Genomic DNA, 10,820 nt, shown 5'->3' on the forward strand with positions numbered 1-10,820 from the left:
TAGGGAAAGTTAGAAAATACTATTTTGATCTGAACTGAAATATATAAATACAATATATAAAAATTATATGGAATGAAGCTTTAACCATGCTCTGAATAAAATTTACAGAATTAAATGCTTATATTGGAAAAGAAGAAAAGTCTCAAAACAAGAATTCAAGTTTCTACCTTAAGAAACTAGAAAAGGAAGAGCAGTGCTAATCCAAAGAAGTCAGAAAGAATTAAATAAAGGTAAGGTCAGAGATAAATAGAAAACAGAGCAAAATAGAGAAAAAAATTCAATGAAATCAAAAGCTGTTTCTTAGAAAAAATCAATAAAGTTGATAAATCTCTAGCTGGAATTACCAAGTAAAGAAAGGCAACATTATCATTATTAGCAATGAAAGAGAATATATCATTACAGACATTAAAATGCTAATAAGGAGATACAAGATTAGTTCTATGCACATACATTTAACAATGTAGATGAAGTGGGTCAATTCCTTGAAAGCCACAAAAATACTAAAACTTACTCAAGAAGTAGACAACATGAATAGAGCTGCGTCTATTAGAGAAATTGAATTTGTAGTTTAAAATTTTCCCAAAAGAGATCTTCACTCCCAGATAATTTCAATTGTGAATTCTGCCAAACATTTGAAGAATGAATAGCACCAGTTGTATGTAGTATCTTCCAAGAAATTAAAGAAGAGCGAATACTTCCAAACTCATTTTCCGAGGACAGAATTTCCTTGATGCCAAAAAATAGTACAAGAAATTGGCCTCTCGTTTTTGGCCCAAAAATGAGAGGCCAATTTCCCTGATGAGCACAGCCACGAAAATCCTCAACAAAATATTAGCAACTCAAATCTAGTCACATATAAAAAGAATGATATATAACAACCAAGTGAGATTTATCTTGGGATGTGAGGCTAGTTCAACATTTGAAAAACAGTTTGTGTAACTGACCATATTAATAGACTAAAAAGGTAAATCATATCTTTATAGTTATTCATATAGAAACATTAAGCAAAATTGAACATATATTCATGAAAAAAGAATCTCTGAAGAAACTAGCACAAGAAGGAAAACTTTCTTAAGCTGATAAAGGGTATCTATAAAAAATCCTTTAGCTAACATTATGCTTAATGATGAAAGGCCAACTTACTTATCCCTAAGATTTCTAGTAAGGCAGGATGTCCACTCTCCGCATGCCTATTTTGCAAGGTACCAGAAGTCTTAGCTGGTACATTAGGTCAAGAAAAAAATTAAAAACTCACATGCACATAGGAAAGAAGAATTGAAATTGTCTCTATTTTCAGATAACATGATTGTCTACCTAAGAAGTTCCCCCAAAGGATACATAATAAAGCTCCTGGAACTAATAAGTGAGTTTAACAAGTTCTCTTTATACCACTGTCACTATAGAAAAATCAATATTTCTTTATACCATCAATGAATAATTAACAATTGCAATAAAAAATATCTTTTATGTCACTCCAAATGATGTAAATACTGAAGTATAAATCCAGCAAAATGTGCAGGATCTTTATGCCAAAAATTACAAAATGCAGACTTAAGAAAAATATGAGGGAAAAAAATAAATACCTAAGTAAATGAAGAGACGTACAGGGCTCATGGATTGGAATACTCAACAAAGTTAAGTGCCAGTTGTTCCCAGACAGATTTGTAGGTTTAATGCTATACAAACAATGCTATACAACATGATTTTTTTCATATTTAGGTAGTTGAATCTGTAATTTTTATGGAAAGGCAGAAAGAACTAGGGCCACTGAAACAGTCTGGTAAAAGAAGAACAAAGTGAAAGTATTCAAACTATCATTTTAAAGCATAAAGCTATCAAGACAATGTAATATTAATCACACTAACCAAGATAGTGTGGTATTAGGAAAGGAATAATAAGCACATAGATTAATGAAATAGAAAAGAGTTCAAAAATATACTCATTGTGGTTGATTTATTTTTGACAAAGGCACAAAGGCAATTCAAGGAAAGAGGGTAGTCCTTTCAGTAAATGGTATTGGAACAACTGGGCATCCATCTGCAGCAAATAAGAACCGGGACCTATGCTTCACCCTGTACACAGTGAACCCAAGATAGTTTATAGATTTGACTTTAAAATGTAGAACTTCAAAAGTTTTAGAAGAAAATGAAGGAGAAAGTCTTTGTGACTTGGAGTTAAGCAAAATTTTCTTAGATCTGACACCAAAAGCATTATTCATAAAGAAAAAAATCTTGGTAAATTGGGCTTCATTAATCTTAAAAAAAACTTTGTTTTACAAAAGTCCTATAAAAAGAATAAAAAGTTATAGACTTGAAAAATAATTATAAAACACATATTTGACAAAACGACTTACGTTTAGGATATACATTTAAAAATCTCTCAAAACATAGCAAGAAAACAAACAACCCAGTTTAAAAATGGGTCAGCAATCTGAATAGACACTTCACTAAAGAACATGTGTAGATATCAAATAAACACATGAAAAGAAGTTCAACCTCATTAGCCATTAGGGAAATGCAAAATAAATAAACCACCACATACCTCTTATAAGGTTTTTCCCTTTAGCAAAACAGTAGTTCTTCAGCCAACTTATTTTAGTAAAGATAAGAACACTGCAGGCCTTAGTGATTTGCTTGACTAATGAAATACACTGATAGTGATATTATGAATCTCTGGGGCTATATCAGACAAAGACTTGCATCCTCTTTCTGTGCCTCTTGGAACACTTATTCTTGTAATGTCTGTTCTGGGAGATTCCAGTGGCTATGTAATTTATAAGGGTACCTTGAGTCCATCATGTGTGGTCAGACAGAGATGTTGACCAGCCTCTCTAGAAGATATACCTATCCTGGCCCAGGCATTGGACATGTGAACATGAAGAGTCATCTTGCATATTTCAGCCCAACAGACTCCACATGTACAAGAATCAAGACCCTAGGCATGTGTCCACAACTGAACCATCCTAGTCATCTCTAGCTGTTCTCACCAACCAGCTAAAACTGCAGATATCATAAAACTCTATTAGTCTGTACTTATTTGACAGTAGAGAAACTGAAGTTGTTGCTTTTTAATTTTTTTTAATAAAAATTACTGAGTAACAGTTGCATTCCAGGTATTATGCTAAATGTTTTTTTTATCTTTATCTCCATTAATCCATATAACCCTATGAAGTAGTTTCTATTATCATTGCATAGTTATTTTATATATGGGGAAACTGAGTTTCAGCTAAATTACATGTTTTCCCTAAATTTATTTATTTGGTCGACTGAATTATGTTTGCTAAATACCCCATTTCTAGATTTCCTCCCTAACTGAAGACTATGCTCTGATGAACTCAGGAGTGACCATTAGTAATATGAATGACATCCCCAGGAAGAAGCTTCAAAAGTCAGGGTGCAGTTTGCCATGTCTCTTTTCCCTTTGTCTCAATGATTGGCAATATTCCAAATACAGGCTGCTCCACCAGCCTGATTTTTAGAGTGATAGGAACATGCAGAAGGGTTGTGGCTGATCCATGATAAATCTTGTAATGCGAGTGAGGCAACTATGATGCTCAAGACTACTGTTACTGCAGCAAAACCCAGCCTATCCTTACTGGTACTTTCACACAACTAGGAAGCAGCAGCATTGGACACCATCTAGTATACTTTATAGTATCTCAAACAGCATGTTAGAAGAAATTTAATTTGGAAAACAGTAGGCTACAGGTAAGACATTTCTTTGAGAAGATTTACCTCAAATGTCCTACTACAATCATTATTTTAATTTATATATAAGGAAACTTCAAAATATGCACTAGGTATTTGTTATTTCTTTCAAGGAAGTTTCTTCCCCTCTATTCTGTGATGTAGACAGATGACTAAAATGTCCAAACCTTAATGATCAGGATGTGAGATCTAGTAAATATAAATGTAAATATTCTTGAGGGTAAGGTGGAAGAGATTTGAAATTTAAACTGTGTCAGAAAATTCAGATTGTTTTATCCAGCAAATCTACTATTGCTCTGTTTGTTGTTTGAACTTACTGGAGTACAAAGATAGATCAGATTTATACTTTCCAGAAGTCCATGTTAAGGAGGGCATGTGTGGGAAGAAGAGAGGAGTATGGGATGAATAGTCAGAGGAAGACGGCAACGTGACATACTGCATTATGACCTCTGTGCGTGGGAGCATCTGGAATGGAATATTTAACACTGATGAGGAGGTTAAGAGATTCCTCTGATGTGAATAGAGTTCCTCGGACATGAGGACAAGGACGTTATGGGCTAAGATAGTAGCGGACCCGTGGCAGTGAGGAAAGCCTGGACCTTCCTGGGAATAAGTATTTCTGAATTGCTGAGGGCAGGGTGTTTGTCAGGGAGTTGTAGGAGATGAGCCATGAACCACAACTAGTAAGCAGCACTAAAGGAAGTGCCCCCGAGTCAACGCACCCATCACTTTCCTGGATCTCTGCATCATCAGAGTGTGTGGAGTTGTTCTATTCTGGGTGATAAACAGCGTTTATCAATGAGAAGGAGATGACAACATGGGCCAGATTCAACTGGTCTTTTATGACTGGCTTTTGCTGGAGAGGAGGAGACAAGTTTTATAATATTTACACAAAGTGAAAACCTCTGGCTTGTTTTACATTTGTCTTAAAAGTCAATAAGCACAAAAAATTGCCCCCCCCCAAAAGTATAGTTTTAAAGAAGTACAATTCAAGGTAAGCAATGCATGGTGGGAGGCAATAAACTGCCTGCGTGGGGAAGGAAACATCTTTTCAGCAAATGGTACCAAGTGACTAGATATTCTTAGAAAAAAAAAAAAAAAAAAAGAAACTTGATCTCTGTGTTATCCCACACCCCAAAGTAAATTCAAAATGGATCACATACCTATGATCCTAGAGCTAAAACTCTAGAGCTTTGGAAGAAAACATAGAGGAAACTTTTGATTCAGTGATACAGAAAGATTACTTGTGTCATAGAAAGCAATAACCGTAAAAAAGATGATAAATTAGACTTCTTTGAAATTTGAAACATCTGATTATTAGCAGACATTCTTAGGAAAATACATAGTCAAAGGCTAGGAAAAATATTTGCAGGACATGTATCTGACAAAGAACTGGTACCAAAGATGTATAAAGGACTTTCATAACTCGGTAATAGAAACACAACATCAATTAAAAAATAGGCAGAAGATTCAAATAGACACTTCATAAAAAGAGGGTACCGGTATGGTAATAAACACATACCAAAAAAAGGTCAACACCATTAGTCGTCAGGGAAATTCAAGCTAAAACCACAACAAAATACCATTATAAACTCACTGAGATATCTGGCATTTGAAAAATAGATAAACCAAATGTTGTTAAGAATGTGGAGCAACTGGAACTCTTACTGGTTGGCATGTAAAATGGTACAACTAATTTGGGAAGAGTTCTGGAAGTTACTTAAAATTCTAAACATGCAAGTACATTATGACTCTGTAATTCTAATTTTAGTTATTTATCCAAGAGAATAAAAATATAGGTCCACAAAAAAGCTTGTTTAAGAATGTTCATAGCAATTTTATCCATAGTAGCAAAAACTGAAACATTTCAGGTATCCATCAAATAGAAAAATGGTATATCTATACATCGAAAAACTACAGTAAAAAGGAATGAAATATTGACATACACAACAATATGGATGAATTTCAAAAACATTATGCTGCGTTAACAAAAAAGACACAGAGGAGTACATTCTGTATGAACTCACTTGTATTCTAGAATGGAAAAAATAACTGGTTGCCTCTGGGGAGGTGGAAGTAGAGACTGAATGGGAGGGAGTATGAGAAATATTTCTGGAATAATGATAGCTTTCTATATTTTGACAGGGGTTTGGATTACACAGATGTGTAGATTGTCAAAATTCATTGAATGTACAATTACGAATTGTGCATTACATATATAATCTTTTTCATTAAAAGAGAAAACAAACATTGATTGTATTTAATGCTATGCATGTGGTGTATGCACTGTGGGAAGTGTACTGTTTGCAGTTTACTTAGAAATGCATCAAAATTCAGATAAATTAATCAGTGGCTAAATGGATAGACACATTATAAAGCATTTTTGTTAAAATATTACTGATCAAATCTAGGTGGTGGATATATAGATGTTCACTGTAAAATTTTTTCAATTTTGCTGTATATTGACATTTTTCTGAACAGTGAAAACTTTTCTCTTGTACTTTCCAGCATCAGCTGGGTTTAAAATAATAATTTGGTCTTATACTTCTCAGGCAGACAACCCTAGAGCCATATCTACCCACTTTCCCCCTTCCAGTTAAAGCAGAAATGAACTCACTAGGAGGGTGGGTATTATCATGACTAGTTAATCAGCAGCCTCTTGCCCCTCCCCATTCAAGCAGGCTGCCTCAGGGCTCAGGGCTGACAGTAACCAAGACACAAGTCCCCACAGGGAACAAGTGGGACAAGAATCAGGCCGGTATAGACAGTGAAGGTTGAAGGTTCTGCTAACAAACCATGGGAAGGGGTTTTCACTGAAAGATGGACTTGTCCAAATTAAGAGAGATCTGTTAGAATGCTTTTAATCTGAAAAAAAAAAAAATTGGAGTCAGTTAACATACTCTCCTTTAGTATCTAGTGTTTTCTGCTCATTCTCTTATCTATTTCCCAAATAATAATTGCATAGATAATTTATTAGAAAATTGCCTAGTATAATTGGTACATTTCCCCTCATCCTCCTTATTTCCTCATTCACAACCCTCCTCATCTCAGAAGAATTATCAACCAGCCAGTAATACAAGCCAGAAAACTAGAAGGAATTTCTGGTTGCCCAGTTACCCTTATCCCAAGTACTCAACCCATCATCAAATCTCATTGATTCCACACGATCTCACATTCTTCTGTTTCTGTCTTCACCCTTATTCTAGATGATCATGATCTTTCACTTGGACTACAGCACCAGTCTGTACTCGCCTTTTCACTTAGTCTCTTTCCTCATTCCTATTCATTACCCATGTAGCAGTGGAAATGATTTCTTCTTAAAATGTAGCTGCATTATGTCATGATTTTGCTTAAAAATCTTTCACTGTTTTCTTACTGTGCTTAGTCTTAATCCACACTCTTTACGACAAACCGGAAGAGTCTGCTTTACAACACTCACCTATCTCTCTGAAGTCACGCCATCCCACCCTTACCATTGCAAGTCCAGTAAATTCTAATTTCTGGGCCTTTGAAGGTGATACTGTCTCTCTGGAAGGCTCTTCCCCCAGCTCTGTGTGCCTAGATCTTTCTGTTCTTTTAGATTTCAGCCTAAAATATCAGCTCCTCAGAAAGACTCTCCTAACCAGTATGTTGAAGTGGTTCTCCGCTTTTTGATACCTCCTTCAGATGAGTAGCCCCTTGCTTCTCTTTAGGGGTGCTCAGGGTTATCTCTTCATGTTCTCTTTTGGTGGTTCCTCACATGTTTTTGAAGTTATTTCAAGGGATCCAAGAACCTTTCTATATATAAATTAAGAATAACTTTTACCTAGAATCAGTTTTGTTTTGTAGATGCTATTTTCCAAGAGTATATGGATACTGCTATGATTAATAACATTTCATTTAATTGTATTTATGGATTTCTAGTAGCATTTGATAATGGTTTTTAACCAATCTGTCACCAAAATAGAAATACTTACAGATGGGGTTTATAGTATTTTCTTTAACAAAGGAGTTTCCCCATCCATAAAAAGTTTGATCTGTATTATTGAAAATAAATTGAAATAAAATTAATTCATTCCTGTAATGTATTTTACTTTTCTACTAAGTTGGGTAAACTTTTCCATGTTTAATACTAGAATGTTAGAAATGAAAGGAATCCTTGAGATACTTCAGTTTAGTTTCTTTATATTATAGAAAAGGACATAGTAACTTAGAGATTTAAAGTATTTATCCAATCACACAAATAGAAGGAGAGTAGAAGGAACAGACTGGGGTCCTGTCTTGTGGTCCAGTGCTCTTCCCATCAGCTTTCTTTTGACACTGCCCTCTCCATAGCGTCAGAGACCAGATTCCTGAGCCAAGCGTCCATTGAGTAGTCCAGTCCATTCATTCTCTTTCTCACTCCCTCCTGCTCTCTCTCTCTAATTTAGCCAGGCTATAATCTCACTGAATCAAGTGTTTATTTTTTACGGGTAGTTAAAGAAATATTTAACCAGCTGCACATTAACATGAAAATGACCACACAAGAAAAATGGTTGCTAAGCAAAGGTAGTGTAACTCCCTACAAAGAATTAAGTAATTGTACCGAGAGCTATAAAACATGCACAGAAGCATATGTCACCACTAAAGCATCCCTTCTACTCACATTTTTCTCATTGCCTCCTAGAGCAGCATAAAATTAGTTCCTTGATGCCAATGGCAACAAAGGTAAAACTTGACTCTTAATAGAGCTTGGTTCCCAGATGTTCCTATTGGCTATACTGTTACATAGCTGATTTCATGATATGGTTGGACATTAAATACTTTCATAGGTTTCTGCTGAAAAGTCAAATTAAAGTCAGTTTTAAGTAGGAGCATAAAAATCCTAGAACCCAGATGAACCAGTATTCAATCTGTTAGATTTAAATCTACTACGAAGACATGGGTTTCATGGAGTTAGAGTTTAAATTCACAGAAAGAAATATAAAACCTTCTCTAACCTACTCCACTTAAGTTAATTTTCGGACCAAATTAGTCTCCTAAGGACAACTAGACAGCACTTTAGATAGCTCCTGTTATCTCTGGACTGTAATACTCCCATCCTTCTTTCTCACTGGTTCTCAAATATATGCTTGTAACATTCCCTTGGGTGGCTTGCAAGTGGATTCCTGGCCACCAATTTCAGAGACTGTGATTCAGTAAATCAGAGATGAGGTCCAATACTTTGTGTTTCTGGTAAGCACCCCCAGGTGATTCTAATGAGGTGTCCACGGACTACACTTGGAGGAAACATTCTGAGCCCAGTGGTGGGTACCATGTGATGCACAGCCTGTCCTCAGCCTGTCCTCCTCCAGACGTGTGTCAGGCCAGAGTGACCAGAGACAGGGCATTGAACTGGGAGAAGTACAGCTTTCTGAGGCAGGCTTGCTGGAGGAAATCCTCCTTGGGATAGAAATAATTAAATAATAATAATTAAATAAAAAATAATTTCACAGATTTTGTGAGAAGATGAACCACAGAGTTATTCACCTGACAAGAAGATAAAGTGATCCCAAATTTGGCTCATGACCTCTTATTCAGCCCACACCTAAACATGAGGCAGAGCACAGTCTTTTTTATAGTGAATTACATAGATCAAGAGGACTATTAAACGTTCTTTTTAAAGGGTCTCATTGAAGACTGAGGCTGAGACTACATATGAAATGACGTTGTAGCTCTATTGTTGAGAGCTGCAAGAGCCCCATTAAGAAGATCTACAAATGAATAGCAGATGTTGCTGTTTAAACATATGGTTAAGATTCTTAAAGGATCTCTGTGGGAGAGACTAGAGTCATGAAAAAATGAGCTCATTGAGATTAATGGAGAGTAATGAACACCATCCTAATTAATAATAATAATAATAATAATAATAATAATAATAATAATAATAATAATAATAATAATAATAATAATAAACCTGATTCACCCTGGTCCCAGGTTGCCCTCAAAATCCATTCAAGCTCTGTGGATTAAAATCAGTTCGGCTGGAGAGGCTTTGTATCTTTAAACCTAGAAATTTCTATTAGCCTAAATTACCGCAGATTTTCTGCATTGGTACCGTTGTGTAGTGTCTGTAAACAGGGCGACAGAACCTCATTTTACTAGGCTCTATTGGTGGACTTTCAACCTAACTTTGAGGCTGAGAGACAAATGTTCTGTAAGAGCTCGTATCTCTCAAGTGAGTGTCCTTATAGACAACAGACTACTCTCCCTTCTGTAATTTCTCAGTTAATCTTGCAGTTGCTTTTTACCCACGTTACTACTTGTGTTACACTGTGTTTATTGGGTTGTGGTAACTCACAAACTATGCTTCAATGCAGTGCTTGTCTTCCACAATGAAATAAAGTTCCACAGCATTAGTCTTCTAATGTAATTTATTATTATATTAAAAATTAATTGAAAGAGTTTTCTTAATTTTGGCTCTTTCTCCCATGAGCTGTTTGAAACCTTTGACGTCTGCCACCGTTCATCCAATGTTAGTTGGCAACTCATTTAGAATACAACAATGTATTTGTTTCTTTTAAGCACATCTAAATGTTCAGTGGAGGAGTATTAAAATATCCATCACTTCCAGGTGCTCTGCCACCTGAACGCGGGGAACCACAGGTGTGCTGATTTAAGCTGTAATTGTAAGGATGTGCCTGAATCACAATGCAATGCCTCTACATGAACTTGGGGGTTAACCTTCAAAATGAGGTCATTGCTGGGCCAATCACTTACTAGGAATGGCTTACTCAGATGGAAAAACAGATGTGAGATGGAAAGCCCTAGTGGGAATTCCAGGGGGATCTCCAGTTCTTGAAGGTGCCAACATGTCTGGAAGGGAGCTCCTTGGGAGTTGAGCCCATAATTTGATTCCCTTAATGAGGAGGCTGGAGGTCAGATCTGCTGCTGTGATTCTAAAGCTCCAGTGTTGCACAGAGTTCGTCTCTACACTTGCAGATGTGCTCACATTAAACCACACGTTCAACCTCAGAACCAGACCAGCTACTTAATGGTTAACACAGATCCAGCGTCAGCTCATACCTACATTAAAAAAAACAAACAAACACTTCGAATTAGTTTAGCAGAACGAATATATTTTTCTGAAGGCAGTTGGTTAATACTCCATCAAAA

Source organism: Camelus ferus, chromosome 4 (genome assembly GCF_009834535.1).
Source record: "Camelus ferus isolate YT-003-E chromosome 4, BCGSAC_Cfer_1.0, whole genome shotgun sequence".
NCBI lineage: Eukaryota > Metazoa > Chordata > Mammalia > Artiodactyla > Camelidae > Camelus > Camelus ferus.